Source organism: Pongo pygmaeus, chromosome 5 (genome assembly GCF_028885625.2).
Source record: "Pongo pygmaeus isolate AG05252 chromosome 5, NHGRI_mPonPyg2-v2.0_pri, whole genome shotgun sequence".
Taxonomy (NCBI): Eukaryota; Metazoa; Chordata; class Mammalia; order Primates; family Hominidae; genus Pongo; species Pongo pygmaeus.
This window is the reverse complement of record NC_072378.2, coordinates 131,343,230-131,358,858: the sequence shown is the minus strand read 5'-3', so window position 1 is coordinate 131,358,858 and position 15,629 is coordinate 131,343,230. Positions and strand designations below refer to the sequence as shown.

General features: G+C 36.9%; 1 protein-coding gene across 33 annotated transcripts in view; it reads left to right on the top strand.

The window, feature by feature from the left end:
• Positions 1-15,629, top strand: part of EPB41L2 (erythrocyte membrane protein band 4.1 like 2) — a 291,214-nt gene that overhangs the window by 102,031 nt on the left and 173,554 nt on the right. Inside the window, exon 1 of one of the 33 annotated variants that reach the window (XM_054492738.2) lies at positions 15,325-15,380. The exons of the other annotated variants lie outside the window; for them this stretch is intronic. The gene's annotated coding sequence lies outside the window, so the exon portion shown is untranslated. Of the gene's footprint in view, positions 1-15,324; positions 15,381-15,629 lie in introns of those variants that run through there. 33 annotated transcript variants of the gene reach the window in all.

The following is a 15,629-nucleotide window of genomic DNA, read 5'->3' as shown; positions in this document are numbered from 1 at the left end:
TTTTCCCTTTAGTATTCTCTGTCCATTGTTACCACTGATGAGTTATACTGAGTGGAAGATGAGAAGGTCGAAACGTTTGCTATTTGATAAAAGCAACTGATCTCCCAGAGAGAATTGTGGTAGCTTTGCAGAATTCTTTGTAACCCTCTAAAGCCCAGTTGATCAGTCATTTTGGTGTACCCTTAGTAATCTGACTATTCAAAAATGCAACAAGGGTTTTATAGCATTTGTATGTATACATGGGGATAAAAGGAATGAAGACATGGCAAATGTAGATTATTTTAGAGTGAGAAACGTTGCTTTAGATAATTATTACTTAGAGCATTTGAGTCACCTAGTTACCCAAGTATGATTGGAGGTCAATAATGAAGAGAAAAACATGTATATATAAATACATACTTATCTGTGGTAGGTAATGTACCCTGAAGAATTTTCCATGAAACTGGTGTTATGTAATATTAATACATATTTAGATAATTTGGTATATGATTTAGAGACTGTATGATCTTTTTTTCTTGTGATTATGGGAACAAAAAACTTGTGTTGTTTGAGGGCTACTTCAGTGAGGTATGTGTACTTAGACAATGTAGTATTATAGTGTTCAAAGTGTGGAATCAGATTTAATGATTTGATCATATGTGTAATTAACATTTTCTCTTTTAAAATAATAACACAGCTAGAGTCAACCTTTTATATAGTCTAGTACGTCCCGAGCATCAGACACTGGGATATTTTTAGTTCATTGCTTTATTCCTTGGAGAGCAAAATTGTTGCACTAAGGGATGACCCAATCCAGTCGTGACAAATAAATAGAACATGGCCAGGTAGGCTCAGAAGGGGAAATGAGTTCTGTACCAGCCTAGAAAACTGCTTTGTGCCCATCATGAAAGGCTTGTTTGGCATATACTCTTCTAAGTGGCCTAATAATCATTTTGTCCACTCCAGAAATAGTATTTTAAAACACGTTAATTCTTAGAAGGTGTCGGTAATCCTGATGTTGCTCTAGATTGGTAGTGTTAGTTGGTGAATTGACATCATCTTTTTACTGATAGTGGTAATGAGGGGTAGATTGACTTCATGTATTATAACTGCTAACTTTTAAACTCAGATATCTAATTTTAAAACATGCTGAAACCTTGCTTTCTGTTTACTGGTATTTGCATTTTGTCAGGTCTTTTGAAATGATCTCGGCAGACACCAAATAAGTATATTATATGTTGGATATTTGAATTTTGCTTAGGCACTTATGAGAGAAGTTATAATGTAAAATTTTCATTTTGCCTTCCTTGGGAATATTTCAAGTCCTTGCAGTTTGGTTTTAATTTTTAAAATTTTTAAAAATTTTAAATTTTTGTGGGTACGTAGTTGGTATATATGTTTATGGGGTACATGAGATGTTTTTATAGGCATGCAATGTGAAATAATCACATCATGGAGAATGGGGTATCCATTCCTTCAAGCATTTATTCTCTGTGTTATAAAAGTTTCATATAAACTTTTCAGAATGATGCCAGCCCTATTGCTATGACGGTTGGCTCCTGGTGCCACTATTAATCATTGGCTGCATTAAGCATTGGCCTTGTATCTTTTTGGCAAACGTTTGAGTCTCTGCAGGTTTGTGAGGTAATGGGTAATTGTTGGACTTGCTAGGCAACAGCCTGCTGAGACCCAATCTGTTGTGTTCCAGGGGGAGCTATAATAGCTATGCTGGGGCCTGTCCCTGTGGAAAGGAAGCTTGTTTGCCTTATTGTCAGCTTTTATTGTATTAAAATACACACTTGGATGTGGGTGATGCACATTTAGATGTGAGTCTAACTTGTAAGGCTTGCTGTTATGACAGTATATTTCAGATTTAATAGAATCAGTTACACCTGATGGTTCTGGCTTGCAGAAAGAAAAGACAAAAACAAACAAGCAAAAAAACCAATAACTCCAAACCCAGCCCTGATATAGATAGAAAATTTAACTTTTTAAATATTTAGTTATCAAATAATTTCCATTTATTAGGAAAAATGTGTTTTTTCCAATGTATTTTGCCTGCTCAATCTCTTACGTAGTATATGTATTTGGAATGAGGGCTGTAAAAGTCATAAGCATTCTTGTACTTGAGCTTATTTAGTAAGTCAGACAAATGAGTTATATAGATAAAACAATGACAGAGTAAGTTTTAGACCAGTAAGATGTATTACATGCATTGAGGTACCTAAAGGAATATGTAGTAAGGGAAGAAGTCTGGGAAACATTAATGAATGGGGCTAGAAAAGGCAAGGGAAGAGAAGAATGGAAGTGAGATGAATGCAGAGGGGCCATCTTGCATATATCGTGGAGGGCTGTATGGCTTTCCATACGACTAGAGGAGTTAAAATTTCATCTGCAGGCCATAGGGATTCCATTGTAGCTGTTAAGGTGTGGCACAGTGAAAGTAGCATTGAAACAAATGAATAGCATTTGCAGAGATGTCCAGTATGGTTTGTTTGAGCCTCTGGTTTAGATACACAAATTCAGTCTTGTCAGCGTCTTGTTAATAGGGCTTAGGAAAGCTGAACCATTCCCTTCCTGCTCTCTCCCAAGCAAGAAAAACAAAAACCGAAAACCCAACTCCCACAAACAAATAATGAGCCTTTAGAGGAGATGGGAGGGTATGAATTAGAATGCCAATAAATATACACATCGTCTTGTCTACTGTGTGTGTTCTGCTTGTTGGCCACATGGCACATTGTCAGATGGTGTATTATGGGGGTTGAATCAGAACTGGAAGGTTGGTTATAATGATAGAGCTTATGAGAAATTCCTTGTTATTTCTTGGATCTGTTATCTGTTTGTTCCTGGGCTAGGTGCTTCCTCTTGTTCATACAGCTTCAACAAAACGAATCTAGTCCCTGCCCTTGCCTATCTACTCAATAAGGCTATTTTTGCTAGAAGGGACTAAGTTCCTAAATTCCTTCTCTCTTTCCTCATTGCTGGCCACTCTTCAGATTTACAAACATATAAAAAGTCTTTTTAATAATTTCAATCATAGTGTCTTCAGTGTCAGTGACCTGGGGGCTGTTTGGTATTTTTTTAGGTGACTTTGCACAGCTTTGCTTTGATCCACTTTGTGATGACTTTTGTATACTCTTAAAGGATAATCTTACATTTAGATTTCATTTTGCCCCTATGTACTGCATACAATTTGAAATGGACCAAGATTGCTGGCAGGGAAGTAAACCAGGAAGTCAGCTCATCGGTTCAGCTTCTGACTGTGAGCTTGCTTTGCTGCTTGTACAGTATTTCCATACTTCAGGGGGTTTGGAGTAGAGAGTTTGCTATAGGAACAAAGACAGGGATCAATCTACCAACCTTCGCAAGGAATAGATGACAGACACTAATGAGGACAAATGTGTTTTAAAGAAAGGATGGAGTCAGAGGCAACTCTGGAGTGAAAGCCCAAGGGGGAGTCAGTTTTGTGGGAAGATGATTAATTTTTGACAGAGCCACAGTAGATCATCCAAGTGGAGATGATTATAGGCCAGTGGTTTGGTGTGGTTTGATACTGTGACTTTGCCGATTGATCAAGGCCAGAAATGTACATTTGGGCAATGTAATATGAAATAATCGCGTCTGATCTCGATCAAATCTGTTATTTTTTCTGAGCATCTTTAAAACAAGTCTATAAAAAAGGCAACAATTCATGCTGTAAGTTCCTTAGGATGTTGGTTTCATGATTAATAATAAAATAGCTAGCACTATTGTGGTATTATGCCAAGTACTTTTGGATGTAGTATCTCATTTAGTCTTCAAAACAAGTTAGGAATTGGATTCAGTTGTCCCAGTCATACCGGAGGGGAAACAGGCTTAGAAAGGCACCTACAGTCACCGTTACCAAGAGTCGTCTTGGAACTTGTGGGTATCTGGCTACTACTCTTAACTACTACACTGCATTTCCCCTCAGATAATTTATATAAAAGCAATCTAAAAAGCATATGGCTTAAAAAAAAAACTCTGAAATAAGCAGAGTAGAGTGAGGCCTCCAATGAGAAGATGGTGGGCTGAACTGAGTTTTGGAATGATACCCATAGAATGAAGAATAGAGAGGAAGAAGACTGTTCTTAGGAGAATAAAGGGAATTAAGGGAAGAATGACTTTGAACCCAAATAAAAGTGTATTAAAGAGGAGATTTAATGTTAAACATCAGCTGAGGATATAAGGAGAGGGTAGGAACCAAAAATTCTAGAAGCTAACCTTTTTTTATTCTCAGGTATCAGTTTCTCAGAGAAGGCTCTAAGCTTAGTTGGGACAGGGTAGTCTAAGATCTGTGACTACCCAGTGTTTAGTATAACACCTAGTGCGTCGATGTGCTTGGCATTTGTTAAGTAAGGGAATTAATGTTAGTAGACATTTGGGAGATAACTTGAGTAAGACACGGTCGGTCCTTGCGCTCAAAGAGCTCTTGGTGCAGTCAGGGGATTTGATTGTTAAAGCATAAATAAATTACTGTGTGCTGGTGAATAGCTCTCGTGGTTGATGTGGTGCTTTGGCTTGTGCTCCTCCTTATTTCTGTCATAGAAGGGTTTATGACATGCCATTCTACGACAGAGATGCTTAGTTTTGGGAACCTCTTGCAGCTGGAAGGCTTAGCTGTGCCACACCTCTTCCTTGGCCTGGATACAAGACCCCTTATAATGAACACCCCTCTTTCCCGGCAGCTCTGCCACAATCTCAACCATAAACCTAACACACGAGTGACATCAAATGACTCATTTACTTCTTCAGCATGCCATATTGTTTCATCGCACATGGGCTTTTGTATATTTGTTCCTCCCTCTGCCTGTTTTCTCTTCTCACCTGTCAACCTTCTGCTGCTCTTCAGAGTTTAGTTAAAATAAAAAAGTGTTCACTCTCCTGAGTTTTTGGCCTGCCCTCCCCCTTACAGCATTTGGCTTCTCCTTCCTCTGTGATTCTGCCTCTGTTGTAGATGTAGAGCTCTGTAAAATTATGTGTTTCCATGTCTATCTTTCACAGTGACTGCAGGGCTTTGTCCGCTTTCCTCCTTTTTTTTTCCAGTGTTCAGCCTAATGCCTGAGTCATAGGGGGAGTATCCAATACACGGATCCTGAATAAGTGAAATAATAATGGCTGACTGTCTCTCAGAAAATGACAGTTTTCTCCAATATTTGTTTTAAAAAGGTTTGTTTATTTGATATGGGAAAAAAGAGTTAAATACTCCTATAGACATAGAGTTCTTTTCAGGAAAGGGATATATATATATATATATATACACACACACACACACACATTTTTTCTTCTTCTGTTTTTGAGACGAAGTCTCACTCTGTCGCCCAGGCTGGAGTGCAGTAGCACGATCTTGGCTCACTGCAACCTCTGCCTCCCGAGTTCAAGCGATTCTCCTGCCTCAGCCTCCTGAATAGCTGGGATTACAGGCGTGTGCACCACCACGCCTGGCTAATTTTTGTATTTTTAGTAGAGACAGGGTTTCCCCATGTTGGTCAGGCTGGTCTCGAACTTCTGACCTTGTGATCCACCCGCCTCGGCCTCCCAAAGTGCTGGGATTACAGGCATGAGCCACCGTGCCCAGCCTATATTTTAATCTACTGAAATATTTGGCTTACTAAATAGTAGATGGAATTAATTTTGGAGGGAAGATGAAGGACAACACAGGAAAATAAATAAGAAATAATAGGAAATAAATTAGGCCATTAACGTCCTAAGAACTCTTTATAAACTTTTAAGGTAGCAGATGAAATAATAAAATCTTTAAATATTGGATTTATTACGTAGTAGTCACATACACATGTGAAAATAGCAATATATCATTATCTGGAAGGAATACTTTGCATTATTTTATGAAACTTTATGTAAAATTGTGTAAAACTTATCTAACGTAGTTTTTTAGGACATACTATATTCATTTTCTTTTATATTGTTTGAGATTCAATACTTTTTACTAATTTATTCAACAAACATATATTGATGCCAAGCAATATTGTAGGTAATGGAAATAAGGTGGTTTACAAAACAGACAAAAATTCCTGCCCTTGTGGAAATCATCTTCTAGCGTTGAGTCTGGTATGATGATGTCACAAGAATTTTATCCAGAAACATGTTTGATTACTTAATATCTACGATATCTCCAAGAGGTTAGTGTTACAGAATTCCATTTAAAAAATATTTTTAAAAGGCTTATGTACAATGGTATTATTTACAGTTTAAAGGAAATAATAACCTAGGAGCACTAGCACTGGATGATGATGATGATGACACTGTTTTTATAATAGCAGCGAACACAATTTACTTACCTGGCACAGTAATATAACTAGAGTGCTTTGATTCATTTGAACCCCACACTTAATTTTGACATAGGTGCTATCAGTTATTTTCCTTTTACAGTTGAGGAAACCAAGGCAAGGAGATTAAATCACTTGCACAGCAGGTAAATATGGAGCCAGGATTTGAACTCAAGCCTGTTAGTAATTTATTGTTCAAAATAAAGCAATGGAGAGATTTTTCCCTTTAATAAGAGACTTAGTGAAGATTTGAATATAAAGCTGGTGGAGGGTTATCTATAGATAGGAGATAGATAGCTCCTATAGATAACTAGGAGTAGAAAGAATGTAGTAGAAAGAATGCAGTGTCACATTACCATGTGACAGGAGTAGCAGGGGTTCCCAGTCTCCAGGCCATGGACTGCACAGCAGGAGGTAAGGGGTAGGTGGCCGTTGCCTCCTGAACTCTGTCTCTTGTCAGTGGCATTAGAGTCTCATAGGAGCATGAACCCTATTGTGAACTGCACATGTGAGGGATCTAGGTTGCATACTCCTTATGAAAATCTAATGCCTGATGATCAGTAACTGTCTCCTATCACCGCCGTGATGGGACTGCCTAGTTGTAGGAAAACAAGTCCAAGGGTCCCACTGATTCTACATTATGGTGAGTTGTGTAATTATTTCATTATATATTACAATGTAATAATAATAGAAATAAAGTGCACAATAAATGTAATGCACTTAAATCATCCCAAAACCATCCCCCAACCCTGGTCTGTGGAAATATTATCTTCCACGAAACCAGTCCCTGGTACCAAAAAGGTTGGGACTGCTGGCTTATAGTGTGGTAATTATGAGCACTACTGGAGCTTGACTGTCTGGGTTCGTCCTTACCAACTAGGTGCCTTAGTTTCATCTATAAAATGAGAGTAAGAATAGTTTTTACTTCATAGGGTTTTTGTAAGGATTAAATTAGTATATACAACAGAATGGTGCATAGGAAGTGTTGGCTAATGCTCTTGCTATTATTGTTTTTATTACTTTTTTTTTTTCAGACGGAATCTCACTCTTGTTGCCCAGGCTGGAGTGCAATGGTGCGATCTTCGCTCACTGCAACCTCCGCCTCCTGGGTTCAAGGGATTCTCCTGCCTCAGGCTCCTGAGTAGCTGGGATTACAGGCACCTGCCACCATGCCTGCCTAATTTTTTGTTTATTGCCATTTTTAAATTGGATTCCCTTTTTCCTGAGGGTTTTTATTTTGAAAAAGTTGCCATATTTTGGGGTGTATACCTTGCTTGCTTCCCTGATTCATTTTATTGTTTTGTATCAATTGGGAGGTTTTGGCCAGCATTTTGTTCAGAGGGTAGTGGTGTGCAGTTCTTTAAGTTTATGTGGGTTTTTAATGTTTTCCATTAATTCTCGTTTGCTATACCTGCTAATAGAGCCATCAGTAGGTGTTGTAACCTAGGAAGTCCTGCAGTCTTGAAATGATGTTTGTTGAAATGATATTCTTCTGCATGAGCTCCTTCTGTGGAAAGATCACAGCACTCACTAAACTCCCATGAAGTGATAAGAAAGGGAGAGGTCAGAGTGAACTTAAGAATTGTTCCAAGCCTAGTGCGGTGGCTCACACCTGTAATCCCAGTGCTGTGGGAGGCCAAGGCAGAAGGATCACTTGAGGCTAGGAGTTTGAGACCAGCTTGGGAAATAAAACAAGACCCTGTCTCTACAAAAAAACTTAAAAAAAAAAAAAGTTAGCCTGGTGGGGTGGCACATGCCTGTAGTTCCAGCTCCTTGGGAGGCTGAGGCGGGAGGATCGCTTGAGCCCAGGAATTCAAGGCTTTAGTAAGCTATAATCATGCTACTGCATTCCAGCCTGGGTGACAGAACAAGACTCTGTCTCTTAACAACAAAAAAATTGTTCCAAGAGCATTACTGGCACAATGAGTGCTGAAGAGCTGAAGACTCACGGGAAACCCCCCTCAGTGAACTGAGCAACTTTGATGGAAATCATCAGTAATGGCTTGGTTGAGCCCATCTAAAGAATGAGCCAAAATTAATGATTGGCATCTCTCACCAAATAAACTTTAGATATCTAGCATGAAAAATCAATCCATCAGTCTTTTCACTGTCATTTCATTCAACTGTGAATAACTCCAGTGATGGGAATATCTTGAAATATGTGGAAGCAGTAGATAGAGGGAATCACTTTGGGTCAAGGAGAATGTAAAAGGTAGACTTGCAGATGATTTAGAACACAGTAACAGTGAGAACACTACATAGCAAAACTTGAGAGAGGCTGCAGAAAGTGATATCAAATGCTCAGCTTTAAATTACAGACATATTAAATGAAAAAAATGTAAAGGAGCTCAGCCTTACATTTAAAGACAATAGAAAAAACACGAATAATTTATGTACATAAATACGAGGGAGTTGATGATATGAACAAAAATTGTATGAAAAAAAGCGAAAATGCAAAGTGCTAATTCTTGGGCAGGGTGGGAGAAGGCAAATCACCCAATAAAGGATAACCCTTTACCATTTTATCTAAGAAAAAAGAAGGGAGAGAAAAATATTTACCGTCTCAGATTAGAAGACAATATAAATATATACATCTATGTTAATACTTTTGAAAATACCAACAAAATAGAAACATATGTTTTCCTCCAGAAAAATAGAAAACCTTGGAAATTAGTAACCATGTTTCCATGGTTATTAGACTAAAAAACAGTGGTTGTTGGACCTAGACTATGGGAAAGTATTTTCATACTGCCATGGAGGAGAAACTCCCACACTGTTCCAGAAAATAGAAATATATTAAAGCATTCTTGAATTTTTAAGCTAACATAACCCTGGTAACAGTACTGACCAGAACAGTGAAAACAGGAAAATTACAGGTAAATGTCACCCATAAATATATGTAATGCCCCAGTAAAACAGAAAAAAAATCTATTATACGTAGTATATTAACTGTAATTTATTTTAGGAATGAAGAAATAATATACAATTTCACACTTCTTTAAAGAATTGATTGTTAACTAAAAGGAAAACATAAAATTGTTTTGCTAGATAAAGCATTTTATGAAATTCCAATATTCATTCAGGAAAATGCTAACTAAATTAGGAATGCAGTATAATTCTCTACCATGCTAAATAATGTCTTTGAAAATAAAATCCAACATTATACTTAGCAATATGATAATAGCACAGATTTCTTAAGGTCAAGATACAAAATTACTACTTTTAGTCATTTATATAGTTGTTGAAATTTGGCAGTACAATGTGACAAGAATAGAAATGATCATAAATATTGGAAAGGAGGAATCAAAATTATTCTTTGCAGTTTATATAATATACTGTGTGCAAAACTTAAGTGAGTCTAGGAATAACCAGCTAGAAAATTTATGTAAAGAAGATCAAGATCGTATTTCCAGTTTCTAAAAATGCAAAACTCTGTTTCCTAGGAACAAATCTAACAAGTTATGTAAAATCTTTATGGATAAATCTTGAAACACTGAAGGATGTGAAAGAAGGGCTGGATAAATGGAGAAATGTTCATTGTCCACAAATGGGAATGCTTGATATTGTAAAGATAACAGTTTCCCCCAAATAAATGGGTAATTTCAGTGAAAATTCACGCATAATCCAAGTAGGGTTTTTTGGGCCAGCCAATCCTAAAGTTAATATGCAAATAAGCATGTGTTGAAGAATAGTCAAAATAATTCTGAAGAACAAGTTGGGAAGATTTTGTCCCTATCACATATCAAGGCTGTTGAAACTATTGTGGCAAGGATAGAGAATTATACCAGTAAACCTGATTTAAACAGATACAAGCCTAGAAACTTAATATAAACAAATATAACGAAGCTTGTTACACTATAGGAGCAGTGTTATAAATTAGTAGGGAAAGGTAAACTATTAAATAAATGGGGTAAACATCCACTGATTGGTCTATATAAAAAAAATTCATTCCCTACTTCATACCATATACAAAATGCATTATAGATGTATTTATGGATGCATTACATTTAGACTTAAAGGCAAGAAGCCAATCTTTAAAATATTTAGCAGTAAATATAAGCATTGTTGATGAGTGGGGGGGGGGGACACAGAGAACATGATAAAGAAAAGGATTCAGAAATTTGATTCTATTAAAATAAACTTCCATACAAGAAAATTACCACAGTGGAAAGAAAAGGTTCACATTGGTGTCATACATTTGTAAGGCATGTTTGAAAGACATTGCTAGCTGCCTACCTCGCCTATTCCCCTTTCTTTACCAGTACAACCCTGATTTTGTGCCCATTTAGAAATAGCTGTCTCATCTGATGTCCTTTAGAGGTCTCAGTGGTGGCCAATGAGATGTGAGCTTAGGATTTCTGGGGAAATTTTGCTTCTTGAATATGGGGTCTGGTCTTTCTTCCCCTACCCTTGAAGTGGACATAATTTTTAGAGCTGCAGCAGCTGTCTTGCAGAGGTGAAAATGAGGCTAGTGTTAAAGACGGCAGAGCAGGAGGGCAAAAGGAGGCTTTTGCCTCCTTGATGACATCCTTGACTATGTACAACAGCCATGGCTTGACTACTCCTGTACTTGTAGTCAGAATGTACTTGGGTCTATTCTAGCTAGGCCTTTAGGTAGCCTTGGCCAAGTGGCAATCCTGTTGAAAATAGCCTATATGCTACAAGGATTAAAAATCTAGATTATATGAACAACTGTTACAAATTAATAAGAAAAAGGCAGATAACCTAGTAGCAAAATAGAGCATAATTGTACACAATCCAGAGAACTGGAAACTCAAATGGCCAATAACCCTGAGTCTCACTAGTAGTTAGGCAAATGTAAGTTAAAATAGAGACATTTTAATAACCATCATAGTATGAGTATAAAAATACCAGTGTTGGGGAAGATTCATTGTTGGTGAGAGCCTAAGTTGGCATAACCATCTTGGAGAACAGTTTGGCAGTGTAAAACTGACCATACCATACTAGCTAGCAATTGCACTAGGTATGAACTCTCGAGATTCCTGTACCTGTAGGTGAAGGGAAACTCAGAAGGCATGCTTATTGACACATTGATAATAGCAAAATGTTGGAAGCAACCTATCCTTCAATTAGGAAAAATAAAGTATATTTTATAATGAAGTACTGTATAGGAGTTAAAATGAGTGAGCTGCATATGAACTACATAGAGCTACATATATTAACATAATGTACTAAAATACAAAAAACTATGAAGATGGTGAGAATTTATATAAAATATGAAAACAATAATGAAACTATGTGAAGTACTGTTACCATCCATTAAGAGATGTGCAAACTCTGATAAATGATTTCTACTCATCAGCGAATTTTCTGGAAGCCTAAAAATTGATTTTTAAAATCCAGCCAATGTTAGTTTGTTTTATTCCCAACAAGGTTTTACCTGCTGGGATACTGAAACCACTGAGCTGCTCCTAGTCCAGTGGTATAATGTTAAAATTTAAAGCACTTTGCAAAACATATTCATGTATATTTTTATTTAAGTATTCTAATAACTTGATGAGATAATATGACAGGTAAGATTTTTATTGTAACTCAAATTAAGTGATGGTAGTTGGACTTGAATTTACCTTTTCCGATGCCTAGTTTAGTTCTTTTTATAATAGTTTCATAGTGTTTTTCCAATGCACAATTTAATGTCTAGGTATACTTCATTTATGCAGCAGATTTATTGCTGAAAAGGTCATGTGCAAATAAGTGTTTAGAACAAGTGTTATTTTAAATATAACTATAGTGGCTTTCTAATTTAAGAGACCCAATGGTGAGTCTCTTAAAGTAAATAATGGCTTACTAATTTATTGCCAGGTTTTTTTTTGTGTGTGAATATAGTAGTGCTTTTTTTTTTTTTCTTTTGGAGACAGAGAGTCTCCCTATGTCGCCCAGGCTGGAGTTCAGTGGCATGATCTCAGCTCACTGCAACCTCCGCCTCCCGGGCTCTAGTGATTCTCGTGCCTCAGCCTCCCGAGTAGCTGGGATTACAGGCACATGCCATCACCTTAGTATGTACAGGAATCATCCTGGGAATTTATGAAAAACACAGATTCTCTGACCCCCTTGTTTCTCTCTGTTATTATGTTGGTTTGTTAAGGGCTGTGAGTTTTTCTTTCATTTTGGTATTCTCCACAGTGACCAGCCTGGTGGAGTGTGTGTGTGTGTGAGTGTTTCCTTATTAAATGCTTAATAAATATTTGCAGGATGATTTCAGGAAGAGCTTTCCAGAAGCGAATACCTGAACAAAATGAATACTGTGTTAATTGTGGATGGAGAATACTAGAAATAATTCAATGCTCTTTCTAGTGTGTGCTGAAATTGGTTTTCAGTTAAGCTGTTAAGCATTATTTTTGAAACACTTTTTACTGAAAGATCATTTAAAAACATGATTATTTTAAAATTCCACAGAAGAATTTTGCTGGAAAAGGTATAACAGAAAATAACTGAATGGAAAAAAATCACATTGTTTCAAACAATTATCCCAAGCCAGCTTGGAAGTTACAGTTCTCTTCTCGGAGAAGATTTCTTTAGCCACAAGCTACTGGGAATTGTTCAGCCCATTGGCAGCTACACAGAACATTGCCCTTTTCACCCTGTCCAGCACACAAACCTAGACGATTCATAGCTGGAACCTATCTTCAAGAAAGTGATGGCTTTATTGAAGCCAAATGTCCAGACTTTTTCATTTAGACACATGAAGGACCTTCAGTGCTTTTGCCATATAAACAGTGAACCACAGAGAGATTCTTAAAAACAACACCAGGAAGCAAATAAAACACCTGAACTTACTGTGTGCAAATTACAGATGCAGACATAGCCTATTTGGCAGTAAGTACATCTCTCTGTCTTGCTCACTCTATCCCTCTTCAGTACTAGCTGTGTGCCTTTTAATATAGTAACTGTACAATAAATATTAATTGAATGTAGGTGGAAGTAGGATGAGAATGAACAGAAATCAGTGACCAATTCTATATTTTTCATCTCTTTTGTTTTTTAGAAGAGTCCAGTTTTGTTTTAAGATGAGTGTTCTAATAGGGTGAATTTAAAAAATGTAACAGTAGTAAAGAGATTCCTTAATTGCCCATTTAGTTTGATTTGAAGTAAATCTTGCCCAGGCTGAAGTTTTCTACTGTGGGCCAGGAAACCCATGTTTAAAACTGTGAACTTGAGTGCTTTGTCTTCTTATGCCAGACCTCTGGATAACGTTGGCCCAGTTGTTCTGTTGTTGTTTACTTATTCGAAAGTTATTCTTGTGAAGATGTGGACCATTAACTCAAGAAATCTGTGTTTTTACTTCGGTGATTGTCTTACAGGCTATTTTATGATAGTGATGAACAGCACACAAAACTCCTTCAGACCCTCCCGAGTGAGTTTCCAACAGACTCTTTCTTCTTGCTCTTTCCACAGATGCTTTCTCATAAGTAGTATCAATTACAGATGTACTTTGATGATGCTGATAAGCTGTTAAACAATAATGTGAAATCTCTTTGATATTCTGTTTTGTTTATGGAGATGGAAGATAGCCTGGTTTACTAACATTTTGTTAAGGCAAGCAGGGAATGAAAGCACGTTTACAGTTGGTTCCTGCTCCACTGTGCAGTTTATTTAAGTTGGAAAAATTACCTAAAATAACAAGATGTGCCTTTTGTACCCAGGTATAGGCAAGCAGGTCTCTTTACCTACCAGACATCCAAACATTTTCCTTTGAATTTCTATTTTGAATTCCTTGGTTTGCTTTCCGGATTTCTTCCCTGTGTAATCTATAGGATTTATTATGCTGGAATAATTTAAAGTGTGCCTTTGAAAAGAAGTTCTGAATTTGAGCATATTTTACATTAGTGTTTATGTTGGACTCTGACTGAAAAATACTCTTTTATCTTCTCTTGAATCACAGTGTAGTGGGTCTTGTGTAATTGAATCGAGGTTCCTTTGCTTATCATTTTTGTGTATGGGGTTTTTGGACAGTTTCTGAAATTGTACCCTTTTGGAGAGGTTGCCTTTGCGTCATTATTGGAACTTGTTTGCAGTTGCAAGTCATTTTTGGAGACAGAAAACGTCCCTTGGAAAATATTGTGCTGATTTTTCTTTTTCCCCAATCTATGAATTGTGGAGCTTGGGTCACAGATTGAATTTTGGCATTCAACTCTCCCAGGACAGGGTAGTATCCAGCTTCATTTTGTGAGTGATTACAGATGCCTTTTTACCATTTGGACTTCCTTGTGTTCTAAATAAATGACCAGTCTGTGAAATTTTAAGCCAAATGGGATACAAAGGGATTCCTGGTTTTTAAAGGGTCGTCTTTAATTTTGCATTTAAAAGGAAGCGTTGGCTTCATTTTTAGAAATTAAATACATTATAGCTGTTGCATAATTTACCACCGCCTACCCTCACCTCCCCTTAAATAACTGAAGGAGAAAAATGTGGGTTGATTTTGTATACTTGAATAAGAAATCTGAGAAGAACTTCAGCTTCATCCTGTGACTTGCTCAGATGTCTTTATGTGATCCATAGTATTGTAGAAAAACCTCAGATTCAAATGAAAGATATGGTGAGTGAGTGGGCTGCCTGAGTTTTTTTTTTTTTTTTAATCACACCTATTTTAACTATTTATTTAAAACATGGCAAGTTGAGAATAGTGGGATACCAAGGCACAATTAAGCATCAGGAAATAGCTTCACATGTTGCCCATTGCATCCTGGATGATTTGGCTAAAACAGAAACAGCTGTGATTCCGAATGCCCTATAAATTTCAAATACTGGTGTGGCACACTTTATGAGCTGATTTAATAAATAACTTTGCCCGTATGTCTTTGGTGACTTGCTTTCAATTTTCTTTACAAAAATGCAAAATATTTAGGGCCCTTTCTTAATGCTAAATGAAAAGTTTTGTGCATTTGGCTCTATAAAGCAAAGTAGCCTTGAGATATGGGCTTGCCTAGAAATTGACTACATTTTTGTGGGAGAACGGGTGAAAAGGGCAGTTTCCTGTGTTGCTGCCAAAAGGTCTGAACAATCTGTAGTAGCTTGTGGCTGGAAAACAACTTCTGTGAGGCAAAAACAGCAACTCTAAACTGGCTCTGGATATGTGTGAGAAAATACTCTTTTTTCTACTTGATTATTAGGCTTCATAGAAAATTTCTTTTATAAAGTGAATTTTTAATCTCAACCCCTTGAAAATGATATTTTAGCTGATCTGGATAAAAGTCTGGGGAAATATCTTTGGAGTGGGTGCAAGTGGGAAATGATGTGATACTTAAAAAAAAGTAGCATTTATATTTTGCTTTTATTATAGCCATGTGCTTGGTTGGTAATCCATGTTTTTTTCCTGCCTTTAGA